At 34.4% G+C, this 14565-nt stretch overlaps 1 protein-coding gene across 1 annotated transcript in view; it reads left to right on the forward strand.

The window, feature by feature from the left end:
* Positions 1-14565, forward strand: part of PCLO (piccolo presynaptic cytomatrix protein) — a 445980-nt gene that overhangs the window by 292590 nt on the left and 138825 nt on the right. The gene's annotated exons all lie outside the window — the stretch shown is intronic.

Genomic DNA, 14565 nt, shown 5'->3' on the forward strand with positions numbered 1-14565 from the left:
TCTGGTCTGGTATTCAACCCAGGATGATATGTTGCACTGAGTAGTCATGATTCTAGAATCTCCTTCCATCTGATAGTCACTCAGTCTTTTTAAGCTTTGACCCTTTGGAGGGGGTGGAGTTTCTATAATTTAGAAAAAGGTATTATTTGAATACGCCAGCTGAAATAGAAATTTTTCCAGAGTTAATAAATGTCAAAAGATGAATATTTTGTTTTCTCATAAAAATACATTTTTTATATTGTGTAGTCAGTGTACCTTAGACAGAAAATAATCATAAACATGAGTATTTGTAGATAAAGGTATAGGTAGTAGATCTGACATTCTGCACATGTTGGGAGTTTTGCAAATACTGATACAAGGAACAAGAGGAAATACATATTTAGTGTATCTGCTAGCATTGCTTGCATATTTCAGGGAGTGTAGACGTGGAACAGATTTTGCTTTGAGAAAATTTTATCTTTATTTTCCTATTTTGTTTCCCTTTTATGATTGGGTAATTTTTCTTATCTCAGACACAAAAATTTAACCTTTCATAACTTTGTTGTGGTTCATACATTATTTTAAGAACTAGTGAAATTTCAGGAGCAAATCTTAAAATCCAGAGATTTATTTTTCTTTATTTTTTAATAAATTTTCATATATATATATAATTATTTTTTAAAGATAATTTACTAAATATATTATTTAATTTCTTTTTTTAAATATAAGTAATTCTTTTTATTGGTGCTCTAGTGGCCTAATGGCAAGAAGCTGCACTGCAATCCCGAAGGCAAGTGGTTCAAAGCCACCACCTGCTTCGTGGTAGACAGCTGGGCAGTCTCCTCCTTTGCAATTACTGCCTCTGAAAACCCACCAGTGTCAGCTGTAGGTCAGTTCTGACTCTACAATACACAACAACAGATTATGTTTACACATTAGTTCAGTTTCTTCATGCTCAAATGCCTAACAGCAATTCCTAAATTATTAATTTGTTCAGCATGTAGGACAAAGATGTTAAAATATTTTTTACTAAATCATCAGAATCCTATATCATGTTGTCTGTTGTTTAGTTCTTTTTTTATTTTTATACTATGTTAGAGGACTAATCTGCTTGATGCTATTATTATCTTTTAAACACTTTTTAAAATCCCTTGGCTTTTAGTACAACTAGAAAAAAATGTAAGTGCAAAAAACAAGTAGAAATAAATGAGATTGGTTTTTCTTGTAAATAATGTGGCCCCAAAACTAAGCACAGTTTCCTCTGTACATTCGTATTTTAGAAACTGGGAAAAGCAAATTGTCATAAAGAACAATAAATTTATTAACTTTGTATGATAGCCCTCTTTATCTTACGTATATAAGAGAATTTAGTAGTATTTTCTTGTTATGTTTACATTTCATAGATTACAACTGTATGTATTTATTCTAAGTCTTTAGAAAAGGTGCTACTGTGGTTAATTAAATGTTTAAAATAAATGTATTATTTTCAAATAAGATCTTAGTATCTCAGATTGTTTTGTGTACCTTTATATGCAAGCCTAGAACCAACAATGACAAGCTCTGGTATTTTGTGCTTAACAGTTTTAATACTAATGATGTTTGAACACTGACATGGTGTGTTTACAGTCTTGATTAGAACCTATACTATGTGTTGACCAATTCAAAGCCAGGCTTGATGATATAAATATTTTGCTATATGAAGGACATATCACTAGTTTCTTACTTTGATATTTTAGTTTTAATCTATAATATATAAGATCTTATACACTTATAATTAAACACAAGCTGAGTATTTATAGATTAAGTAGTTTGTTGTCTGGGAATACCTTTTAAAATTAACTATGAGTTAGTTGGAATAATTAAAACAGAATTAACTATTTTTTAAATTTGTTGAAACGTAAATACTAAACACATTAAGTTTTATTATGCTTTTGTCATTACATTTTTAATGTGGATGGAATTTTAAAAATATTTTTGTCATATTTAGACAACAGCAAGTGTCCACTAGCTTTATCATTGATGAAAACATTGAGTGAACAATTTAACCGATTTTCCTAGTCAAAATAAAGATGTGGAAAAAAACTATGAATATGTATAAAATCTATTGTCCCAAAAAAAGTAGAAAGTGTTTATCAAAAAGCTTTCATTTTGGTTACATAATCTTTTGAAAGTAGAAATACTTTTACAACACATAAATTTTATAATATTTTCATGGAATGTTCTATGTATAGCATTCAAATGTTTTTTAAATTAATTATGTACAAGAAATACTTCGCAAAAGCAAAGAAAGAGATTTTCCTATTTTATAGACAAAAATAGTCTCAAAACACCTGAAAAGACAGAGTAATGGTGGTAAGGTCTAATGGTGATTAATTTTATAAAACATAAGGTGTGGGAATGATTGTATGAAACAATATGAATGAAGAATAGTGTGAAATATTATGTATATGGACTTTGTATGCAAACTAATATAAAATTAAAATAGAGGCAATAATAGTTGTTCACTGTGTTGTGAGAGTGTGATCAGGGAAACTTTCCCAGTCCTCAAGGCTCTGTAGAGGATCCAGAGGTCAAAATTGTATTCATGGTAAAGCGAAGGTGGCATTTACCATGCCCATCTTCATCCTCTTAGCTTTTAGAGCACTGCTTGTTACATCATCATAACAGATTGTGTTTAAATTATTAGCTATTTTCTGTTAAGCCCCATGCTGAGCATATTTAGAAAAATGTAAAATATTGCCACTTTTCTCAATGTATTTTTTTGTTTCATAAAATGGGTGTGTGTGTTTTTAAAAAAACAACCCAAACATGATTCATTGTAAAAAAAATTGTGTATATTGTTCTTTTTATTGTTACCAAATAGAATTATTAAAATCTCAGTTTGAATTTGTAATACAGAAAGTATAATCTGTAAAAGCAGGCACTCTTTGACATCCTCAGCCATATTAAAGTGTTTAAAGTGCCCCTGGAATCAAAAAGTCTGTTAAGTCTCATGCTAGGTAAATTTAGAGAAATGTAAAAAAAAATGCAATGTCACTTTTCTCCAATTTGTAAAATAGAAGCACTTTGCTAATTAACTATACAGGAAAAACAATTATTTACATTTTTATGTGTAGCTATAAGTTTTGAGAAAGGTTTATAACATATACTGTAAGTTCTTTTTTCTTAGGGGTCTCTGTTGGATTAGTAGTAAGGAGGTGTGCTGCCAGCCCAAAAGCTCATAGTTCAAATCTGCCAGCTTCTCATCAGGAGAAAGACACACAATCTCCTCCCGGGCAGTTTACTGACTGAAAAACCTTCTGGAGGGTCAGCTACGGGTCTGTTCTGACTCGACAGTACATAGTAACTACATTTGTTGTTTTTTTAAATGTGTGTCTATTAATAATTTTTATGGTACATCATTATATGACTTGCACTGAGCTGCATTCTAAATTGATATCATTAATAGAACACTTGGATGTGTAATTTAACTCATAGTCTAGTAGAAGGAACAGAAATGAAAGTAATAATTATTAGTGGCCTATTGGTATGAAATTGGATTTGCAGTCCCAAAGACACTGAGTTTGAATCCACCAGTTGCTTTGCAGGAGAGGATAGGCAGTCTCCTCCCATGTGATTTACCGCCTCTGAAACCCCATTGGAGGGTCTGCTATGAGTCGTTCTGATCAGATGGAACACAATAACAACAGTGACATATTATCAAAGGGAGCTCTGGTGACCTAGTAGTAATAAGGAGCTATGCTGCCAACCCCAGTAGAACGCACTTCGAAATCACCAGCTGCTCCATGGAAGAAAGATTAAGAATTAGCTCCTTTTCAATTTTCTTTCTCTGTATGCAACTGGAGAGTCAGCTGCAAGTCAGTTCTATCTCTTAAGACACATGACATAACATACATTCTTACTGTCTTAGGGAGCCACTAAGTTGCACTGCTAACCAAAAGGGAGGTGCCATTCAGGTGGTCTAAATTCACCTGCTGTTGCTCAGGAGAAAGATGGACAGGTTTCTTCTGTGTGATTTACATTCTCAGAAAAATTTCCTGGAGGGTCATCTATGACTTGGTTTTCAATGACTTTGTAAAACTTTATTGCTCATGCCATATCATGTTCATATCCATTGTATTGTTTGTGAGTACATAAAAATGATTTTTACCACTACTTAGAATTTTTAATGCATGTAGAGAGAAAAATAAGCCTTCAATCTAGTATAAAAGTGTTGATATATTTTAGAAGTGGGACATTTTATTTTTAAATCATAAACTATGAATATGTAGCTATAAGTATTTATCGACAACATTTTAAGGGTAGTTTGTGATAAGGTAGACAAGTAGAAAGAACAGGCCACAACATTTTGTAATAAAAAAGACATGAGTTGAAGTTCAACTCTGTCACTCATTAAAATTTTGAGAATAAGCTTATCCCAAAATAAATCAAGTTTTATGTGTCTCACATAATTATACTTGAACTTAGCACAAAGCTGTATTCACTCAATAAATTTTATTTCCCATTAAAAAGGAAAGATCAGGGGGAAAGACTAAAATGTAATGATCATTAAATGAATATATCTTTTTTTTCTTATTTAGAACTTTATCTTGCATGTCTCAAGAAACATAGCTGTTTAAAACAAGCCAAAAAAGTTTATTTTTAAAATGTCATTTGTTTCTGCACAGTATTATAATGAACTAGCTACTTCTGCAAGCTTTGAGAGACTGATTAACTTGTCTAATGGTGAGAAATATTAAACAGGTTCAATTCAGAGTATCAATTATATTCTAAGGAAGTAGATACTCATTTTGTTTCCTCATTAGTTTACCATCTTTCTAGTTTTTAGCACCAGGCTACAATAACAAATTCCACTGAGTCTGAATGGGTAGCAATACCAAATGACCCGCCTCCCTACTATTTTATAAGCTTTATTATGGTATAAAGTGTATCCATTATAAGCACACAAAACAATGAGTTTTGGTAAATTTATGTAATTGTGCATCAATCATATCACAATCTTCTTGTTTTCTCTCATTCCAATAAGTTCCCTTTTTCTATTAGCAGTCACTTTCCATTTCGTTCTCCCCACTTTATTCCCACCCCTACTGCTGCTTTCTTTCAGAAACTTCTAGTTTTCTTTATACCTCTTTAACTGTACTTTTCTGGACATTCTGTGTAAATGTGATTATATAATATCTAGAATTGATAATTGGCTGTGTTCACTTAGCAAACATTTTCAAGTTCATCAGTGCTGCAGCATATATCAGTAGATGTTCTGTTTTATTGCTGAAGAGTGTTCTTTTGTTTCAATGTTCTACATGTTTCATATCCACTGGATTTGTCTGCTTTTTTAATAATGACATGCATATTTTATGTGACCCTAAGCTAATTAGATTGGGTAGCTTTCTATGCTAAATAATTCTGGGTCATGGGTATGTTTCTGTTTAATTTTTCAAGAAACTTACAATAATTTTTAATATGATTGTACCAGGAACCAATCTGGTGAAGAAAGATGAGGCAGTCTGTTTCTGTAAAGATTTACGACCTTGGAAATTCAACAGGACACTTACACTATATCTTTCTTTTAGGGTAACTGTGAGTTGTAAATCAACTTGAAAGCCATGTACTTTTAGTATCATTTAACACTACCATCAGCTATTTAAAATGGTTTAATTTCTCCATATCTTTTCCAACACAAATATTTCTATCTACATTGCATTTTAATAAATTTTTACAAAGTATTTCTTGAGGCTCTAATAATCATGTTATATTCCAATGAGAGTGATGCTTTAGTCACTTATAAAATTGTTTTAGCTGTGATCACTCACTCTCTCTCTCACACTGCCGTCAAATCAAAACAAGATCACAGTTTACTTTCCAGTGGGTTTCAAGGGCTATTTATCATATGAGACTAGATTACCCATCATTTTCTCAGAGCATCTGGTCAATCTGAACAGCCAAAAGAGCATGGCTTTTGTATTAGTAGCACAGCTCCCAACAGACTAGACCACAGGCGAGACTAGGCAATCACTTTGGGTAGACTAATGCCCTACTAACATATTTCCACCCATCCAAATGGCAAAATCAGTCAATGGCTAGGGAAGCTGTTTTAAACAGTAAACTCAACACAAAATCTTCATTGAATTTTTCCTATTCCTTCACCCCCTCCATCTGCCCACAGAACTCTGCTCTTCAGTTGTTTTCAACCCTTCCCTTTTGGGCATTTATACACATCTTACTCAGTTATCTTTCTATTTTGTAATGATGGTCTTGGGCATTGTTTATCTTTATGAGGCCAAGTTATTTCACTGAGCATAATTTTTCTCTAGATTGTCTTATGTTATACAGTACTTTCTGAAATCATAATTCCCTTAGTGCATAATAGTCCATTGTGTGAATGTACCCCAACATTTGAGCTGTTTCCATTTTCTTGCTATTGTGAATAATGCTACTGTGAACCTAAGTGTACACACCTTTTCCATGACTCAGTTCTAATTTCCTTGGGGTATATTCCTAGCAATGGAATAACTGGGTCATATGGGACTTCTATGTTCAAATTTTGAGGAAACACCAAACTCCCTTCCAGAGAGGTTGTACCATTTTACAAACCTACCAACAGTTTTGAGAGTTCCAAACTCTCCACATTCTCTCCAATATTTATTGCTTGTGTGAGATGATGTCTTATTGGTGTTTTGATTTGCCTCTCTTTGACCAGTGATTTTGAGAATTTTTTCGTGTGTCTGTTGACCATCTGAATGTCTTCCTTTGTGAAGAATCTTTTAATGTCTTTTTCCCATTTTGTGTTTAGGTTATCAGTTTTTTTTTCTTGTGGAGGCCAGTTAGTATTTAAACTTTCACTATGAGACCCTTGTCTGAAATGTCATTGCCAAAAGATTTTTCCAATCTGTAAGTTTTCTTTCCACCCTATTGGAAAAGGTTTTTTATGCAGATGAGGCTTTAATGTTCAATACATTATATTGATATCTAATAATAGGAGCTCTGGTGGTCTAGTGGTAAGAAACCACACTGCGTTCTCAAAAGCATGAGGTTCAAATCCACCTGCTTCACAGGAGCAGGATAGACAACCTCCTCCCATGTGATTTCCTCTCTGAAGACCCACTGGAGGGTCAGCTATGCATCAGTTCTGACGTGATGATAAATAACAACAACAACAACAATTTAATATTCTTCCATTTTTTTGTCATTTAGATTTGTTCTTATTTTAGATTTAGATTTGTTCTAATTTATTGTATGGTTCTTATTTACAAAGTCACAGGTGAAAATTGTTGCCATGGCCATTATTTCCTTAGATTATATTCCTAGGCATAAAATTACTGATAAAAATGAAATAATATTTTGGATATTTCTTAAATATTTTTTCTAATATCTTGGAGAATGATTCTACCAATTTGTTCTCCCAGTCTAATAATGTACTGTTGTCACATGCTATTTAAATTATGAATTTGAAATTATAACTACATTAAAGGGGAGAGGGGAAAAAACACAATTTAACTTAGTTCAGAAGCTAATTGTTAGACTTTACTCAAGTACATAGCCTTATTGTCTATGTTTATTAGTCTTATTTTTGTTGTTGTTACGTATCATCAAGTCAATTATGACTCCTAGTGACTTTATGAGGGATGGATCTGAACCCTGCCCTATCCTGTGCTGTCCTAATTATCTCTGACACACCTGAGTCCTCCATCAGAGTCACTGTTGTCAGTCCGTCTTCTGAGGGTCTTCCCCAACTTACCTTCCACATGTCCAAACATGATATTCTTTTCCAAGGACTGGTACCTCCTAACAAAATGTCCAAAGTATGTGAGGCAAAGCTTTACTATTCTTGCCCCCATAGAGCACCTGGCTATCTCTTTCCGAAGATATCTTTTGATTTCTTAATTGCTGCTAACATGTAAATTATGAATCCAAGTAAAATGAAATTCTTAGTAACTTCAATCTAATCTCTATGTATCATGGTAGAGTTTATTGAACCAGTTGTGAGGATTTTTGTTTTCTTTGTGTATAGATGTCATCTATACTGAAGTTATTTGATATTCTTCAGTAATTGCTTCAAATCCTCTTTATTTTCTGTAACTAGAGTTTCCAGTCTTTATCACAGTTGGTTAGTCTTCCTCCAAACTTGATGCTTTCTTCACAGTTAACACGTAAATAAACATTTCATTTTAGTCAGCAACCACCCTTTTTTTTTTTAAATTAATTTTAATGAAAGTTTACAGAGACTTAGGGTTTCCAGTCATTCTTTGTTGCACTTTTCTCCCTATCCACTCCTTCCCCCAAAGCAGATATATTAACAGAGTGATTGTAAGTGACAATGCATTGGAATATGAGTCATGAAGATTGGGGCTAGAACAAGGCTCGGATCTGTTATTCATAGTCTCTGTTGTACATACAGTCAATATGAGTCATAGGCAACTGTAAGGCATTTAACCACATACAATTTATTTTGCTTCCCTAAAGACCAATCTAGGAAATCATGATATTTTCTTTTTTTTTCTATAATTATATTTTATTAATTTTCATAAACATTTACAGAGATTTTGGGCTTCCACTCATTCATTGTTGCACTATTCTCTCTACCCTCCTCCCAGGGTGTTCTTGTCCAAATGCCACAGTGCTTGTCAAAGCCAGTTCTGATTAATCTTCTTTGTCAGTGTATCCTTTGCCATTCCCTATCACTCCTCCCTGAGAGAGACTTCACCCTGAGTCATAAGGAAAAGGGGACGGCGTATTCTCTTAGCTACTTCCTGCTGAAAAGGGACGCTGTGGGTTTCAGGGTGAAGATCTTCTCTCACTACTCTAAAGGGCCCCTTTAGCAGTAGGAAACACATAGACTATTATGGAGATTGATTTTGGAATTCAGATGCACTCTTATTGATTGTGCTTGGCTGTACATGTACATATCCTTCAAGATGTATCATGGGGGTGTTGCAACCTAGAAGACACAAATTTGACTAACAAGTTATAAGTACATGAGTCCAAATATTATGGAAAAGTAAAAGAAAAGATTCTTTCATTGTTTTACAAACACTCCCCCAGGTCCCCTCCACCATGCAGCCCTTGCTCTAGTCTCCTGTGATGACAGATATACCCAGTTACATCTCTCTTTTAGACGGTTCTCTCCCTCCTCTGTTTCAGTGCAGTATACATTATTGAACCACCCTTTGATATCAGCAATGATATCCTTCATTCCACAGCCTATTCTAAATTCAGTTTTAATTTCTGTTGGGTTCTCTCTCATTATATTGCTCCAGCTGTTTTTTAAGAATCTTAAGCAAGATTTTACTTGTGTATGATGTTGTTCTACTTCATGCAGTTTAAATAATGAATAATGCTTACTTAATAGTTCTCCATTATCATGTATATGACAATTTTATAAGAAAACTATTTTTTTCCATATCAAGTAGTTGCTAAGAATTGATAAACTTAAAAGATAATTAGCCATCTCTTCTGCTTCTTGTGAAAGATCAAGAGAAAGCATAACTGTCACATTGGGAATCTGTGTGTCCCATTCAAATGACTGGAACTTTGTGGAACTGAACATATCTTACAAAATGAATCTTGAAAACTAAGTTCTTTCCATCAAGAATGAATTTTGTCCTTTTTATATTAAGGAACCCTGGTAGTGTTGTAGGTTCCATGTTGAGCTGCTGATCAAAGGTCTTTGGCTCAGATATATAGCCTGCTCCATACAAGAAAGATAGGCAACTTATTCCCTTTAAGATTCACAGTTTAGTAACAGAATAGAAGACTGATGTGAGTTGGAACTGACTCAGCAGAAGTGGCATTGGTTTTCTGGTTGCTGTGGTTGTTCTGTACCTTCAAGTCTGAAACCACAACTGACACTCTGGCAGGATTTAATTGCAATTTGGCGGTTAATCACAAAGGAGGAGATTGCCCTTCCTTCACGCACAGAGAAGCTGGTGGCCTAGAAACCCATGCCTTTGGGATTGCAGTGCAGCTTCTTGCCAGTAGGCCACTATTTTTTTAATAGTGCAGATATATGTGATTTTTTCCCCATTGCAAGCCTCTTAAATTATTTTTAAGAATAAATTGAGCATAAAACAGTAGACATAAAATAATTTTTAAGTTAATTTCTTCTGAAATCATAATTTATTCATGTTCTGTATTGGTAAAAAAAAAAGATTCTGCATTAATTTCATTAGTAACAAGGAAATGCCAATTGTCAAGACTAGTTCCACAAAAACATTGACACATCTCAAAATGTTTCACAAAAACCTTTGACATCTGTCAAATAAATTCTACTTTTATTTTGTGTTCCTACTAAGGAAGTGACATTTTAAAACTTGCTTCCAGCTGTGGATAGTTTAGCACATTTTTATATAAACTCACAGGAGATAAAAGAGCGGGCAATTGATTCTACAGGACAAAGGTGAAGACACTATAGACATGTGTAAAAGAAGAGGCTAAGTGTAATATTAATGTGAAATAGATTAGAAAAAGATAATCGGTATGAATAGGGCACAAAGAATTGAACATGAAAAAACAGTCTCAACTGAAGTGGGAAGATTTATATTTGTCTTCTAGAAATTTGCTTAAAATTAGAGAGGGGAAGAATCTAGAAGGAACAAAGATATGGCAATCAAAAGAGTAAGAGTATAAACTCAACTCTTGAGAAATTTTTGGCAGCATGAAGGAATATTTAGCTTTTCTTAAATTTATACCTTTACTAAAAACTGTTATTAATAGTATTTAACACAACAACATGCACGTGTGTGCATACGCGCACGCGTGCACACGCGCGCGCACACACACACACACACACACACACACATACGTATTAGAGGAAATAAGACAATTCACTGGGGCTATAGAAGGACCCAAGAAATTTTAATTTCTTCTTCTTTCTTCTCATTCCTAAATATGATACTAAAAAGAATGATGAAATAAGATAATAATTATTGATTTGAATTGATTAAAATATTGAAATAGTACTGGCACAAAGAACAGAGACTAAATAGACTCCCTCTGTTCAAAGTTACATATTTTTAGATTTTTTGGAAATTAGAATATAAATAAATCCAATATAGGTGAAATAAAAAGACCTCATTTCTTAAAGTACAATTTCAAGGAAATATTTGAATAATTTAATTTTATCATCTAAGAACTTTAATACATTTATTTTCCATTCTATAATTCAGTAATATTTTTAACATAATAATGAAAATAATAAAAGTCATTGTGATAGGTCATTTTTGTCATGAAAAACATTTCCTGGTTTATATTGACAGGTAAAATATGCTGAAATATATTGAATAATTTTCATTTATATCAGTTTGGTTTTGACAAAAACAAGTCTAGCCTGCAGTGTAAAAACAATCCTGTCACCTGAATCTAACATGGATCCTGAAAGTGATTCAGCAAATGTGAATGTTTCTAATTTCTGAATTCCACAGCAATGTGATGATTATTATGTTAATAATAATACTCCTGGACCAATTTGCATTTATATTGCTAATTGATTTGTTTAATAAGATATGTAAATATTAACATTTTCTACTCATTAAACATATATAAATGTAATTTAAATTTGTATTATAATGCTAACAGCTTTAATACAAAAACTATATTTCATCATTGTAATCTGTTAAACAAAGATGTGAAAGTGGCATAGAAGAAGTGTTACAAGAGTTATGGTCACCAAAGTAACCCATATAATTACCCTCCCTCCTGTCCCTCATCCCATACTACTCAAGACAGAGCTACAAAAGCAGGGCTTGAAAAGCCCTCTGACTTTAGGCCTCCTGGTTATAGGTCAATATTCAAAACCTTTTCTTTGTCTTGACAGTGAACAGCATCTCTCCACCCCCACTCACAGTCCTCCAGCAAGCTTAGGGGAAGTGTCACCCCCAAACACCACCATGCCTACTATCCCCCACACTACTACCACCCCTCGCTCTGACTCTGGCACTCTGGACTTGTCAGCCCTGACTCACATCAGTTTCTGACATTTTGCTGCTGTTCCCGCACTGTGTCTGATCTCAATCTATTTCCATGAAGATTTCTGACCCTTAAGGATGTGACACTCTGGGTCAGACAACCTCTAGTTCTTGAAGGGCAGCTCAGGCTGCATGGTGACTTAATGGCCCTTGATTAGACAAATAAAAAGCAAAAAGCTGTTTCCCAAATGGAGAGCTTGGGAACAAATTTAGAAGACTCATCCTTACAGTTCTGTTTCCTTAGAACCACACTCCATACCAAAAGCCAATTTGGTTCTTGAGAGAAACAAAATCAATGAACTGTATATTTACTGAGAGAGGGAGAAAGACTTCTCTTTAAACCCATACAGTGAGAACTGGGAGATCACCATTTAGAGGGTCAGACATGCCACTGTATGCTTCTAAGGAGTGTAGCTGCAGGGGCTGACATCTTGAAAGGAGGCAGAAAAAAAATGGCAAGTTGATGGCTCACCTCAGATTTCTTGGTATAGGTTCACAAATACACAATCTTGTAACTAAAACATCAGGAAAGTTGATGAAGTAAAAAACTTATCAAATACAAGTAACAATGAAAACAACAGTATATAAGTCCTTATAAAATGTAAGATTTATGTAGACAAAAACCATTGTTTCAAAGTCTTACTGTAATTGGGCAATAAGTCCACTGGGAAGCACTGTTGTTGCTGTTCAGTCCAGTCTGGGACAACCCATAGTGACCCTATGAACAACAGATCTGAACTCCATCCTATCTTGTACCATCCTCATACTTCCTTACACACTAGAGCCCATTGCAGCAGTCACTATGTCAGTTAACCTGTTTAAGGTTCTTCCTCTCCTTCGCTAGCTCTCTGCCTTTCCACAGAATAGCCCCTCCTAGCACCATGCCAAAGGATGTGAGGTGTAGCTTTATCCCCTTTGCCTCCAAGGAGCACTCTGGCTGCACTTTCTCCAAAGCGTACTTATTTGTGCTTTTGGCAGTCCATGGGCTATTGTTCCCTACTTTCTCCAATATCACAGCTCAAAGGCATCAGTTCTGCTTCTGTCATCCTTATTCATTGTCCAGCTCTCAGATGCATAGTACTCAGAAAGACCATAGTTTGAGTCAGATGCTCCTTAGTCCTCAAACTTTCCTTCACCAACCCTCCACCCCAACATGCCCACAGTATATGAGGTAAAGCCTCATTATTCTTGGCTCCAAAGAACACTCTGGCTGCACCCTCTCCAAGACATACCTGTTTGTTCTCTTGTTCAGTGCTCATCTCCAACACCAAAACTCAAAGGCATCAATTCTTTTTCTGTCATCCTTATTGATTGTCCAGCTCTCAGATGCTAAGTAAGTAATCAGACAGATATGACCCAAATTAGACTCACCTTAGTCCTCAAATAATTTTGTTGTTGTTAAGTGTTGTAGACTCATGGTAAGTCTATGAATGACTCATAGTGACCCTATGAACAAAAGTCCTGAACCCTGTTCTGTAACTACCGTCTCTTCTGTAAATTCCTAGTTTCCAAAGGCATGTTGTTTAGGAAGTAGAAGCCACTCATGCTTCCAAACCATATTAGGGAAGTGAAAAGACTATAAGTCATGTTAGTAGCAGAGGAAATTCTTTGAGTTAGGACAGCTCCCATGGTGTGCTCACAGATGCCTCAGCATTGAGTCTTGTGGCTTTAGGCCAGTGTTACAAAACTCTCAGTCCTGCCAATTATGGGTCTCCCATCCCCACCACTAGTTGTCTAACAAACGTGGGCAAAGAATTTTAGTTCTGTTTCCATAGGTGACAATCCCCTGGTCTGCTCAGTCTCATGTCAGGTCTCTAGTTCTTTGCTGCAGTTCCGATGGCTGCTCCTATAATCCCTGGTCTGGCTAGCACAAGAATCCCTGGTCCTGAAGGACATGCTTCATTCTCTTGTTTCTTCTTTACTGTTTGTGAGTTTCTCTAATTTTGATGATGGATCAGCTCAATTTAATGGGGAGACAGCCGATTCTATGTGGATTGGCAAAACTAACCAATCCATTCACTGATCGGCTAACAATCCTTACTCCCATATTCCTACCCACTCTTGGCAATGTCAGCCAATGACTGATGAAGCCATTTTGAACACTAGACTCTTAACACCACACTTTATCTCACACCCTGTTATTATTATTTCAGACATCTGATAGTAAGTTTTATCACGTCTCATTCAATATGATATGTGTATCGGTAACTTTTTTTACATGTTTTGGATCCATATAACATTTTTATATTAATATTTATATTACATTTGAAAACACAAGTGAGAACTTTTTTCCATGGGAATGTGAAATAAAACATTCTTTTCAAATTCTTCAGATATGGCAAGGATGCTCATTTAAAACTAGCAAAGCAAGGTATTAGACAATATTTTTCAAGCTTATGAGAAATTGGATAGATAAGAAATAACTAATTAGAGAGGATGACTAAATTATAATATATACTGACACTTAAAGTTTACTTAGGCTTGCTATTAATATTTCAGTATCTTTCTGGAAAATATCAAATGTGTAATGCTATTAAAGAACTTATTATAAATTGTTATGGTTATAAGAAGATTTTTCTTAAATGAGTCAAAATAACTTAAGAAAAAGATAAAAGCTAAAATTTCT

Source organism: Elephantulus edwardii, unplaced genomic scaffold (assembly GCF_000299155.1).
Source record: "Elephantulus edwardii isolate Elephantulus edwardi_28Jun2011 unplaced genomic scaffold, EleEdw1.0 scaffold00183, whole genome shotgun sequence".
Taxonomy (NCBI): domain Eukaryota; kingdom Metazoa; phylum Chordata; class Mammalia; order Macroscelidea; family Macroscelididae; genus Elephantulus; species Elephantulus edwardii.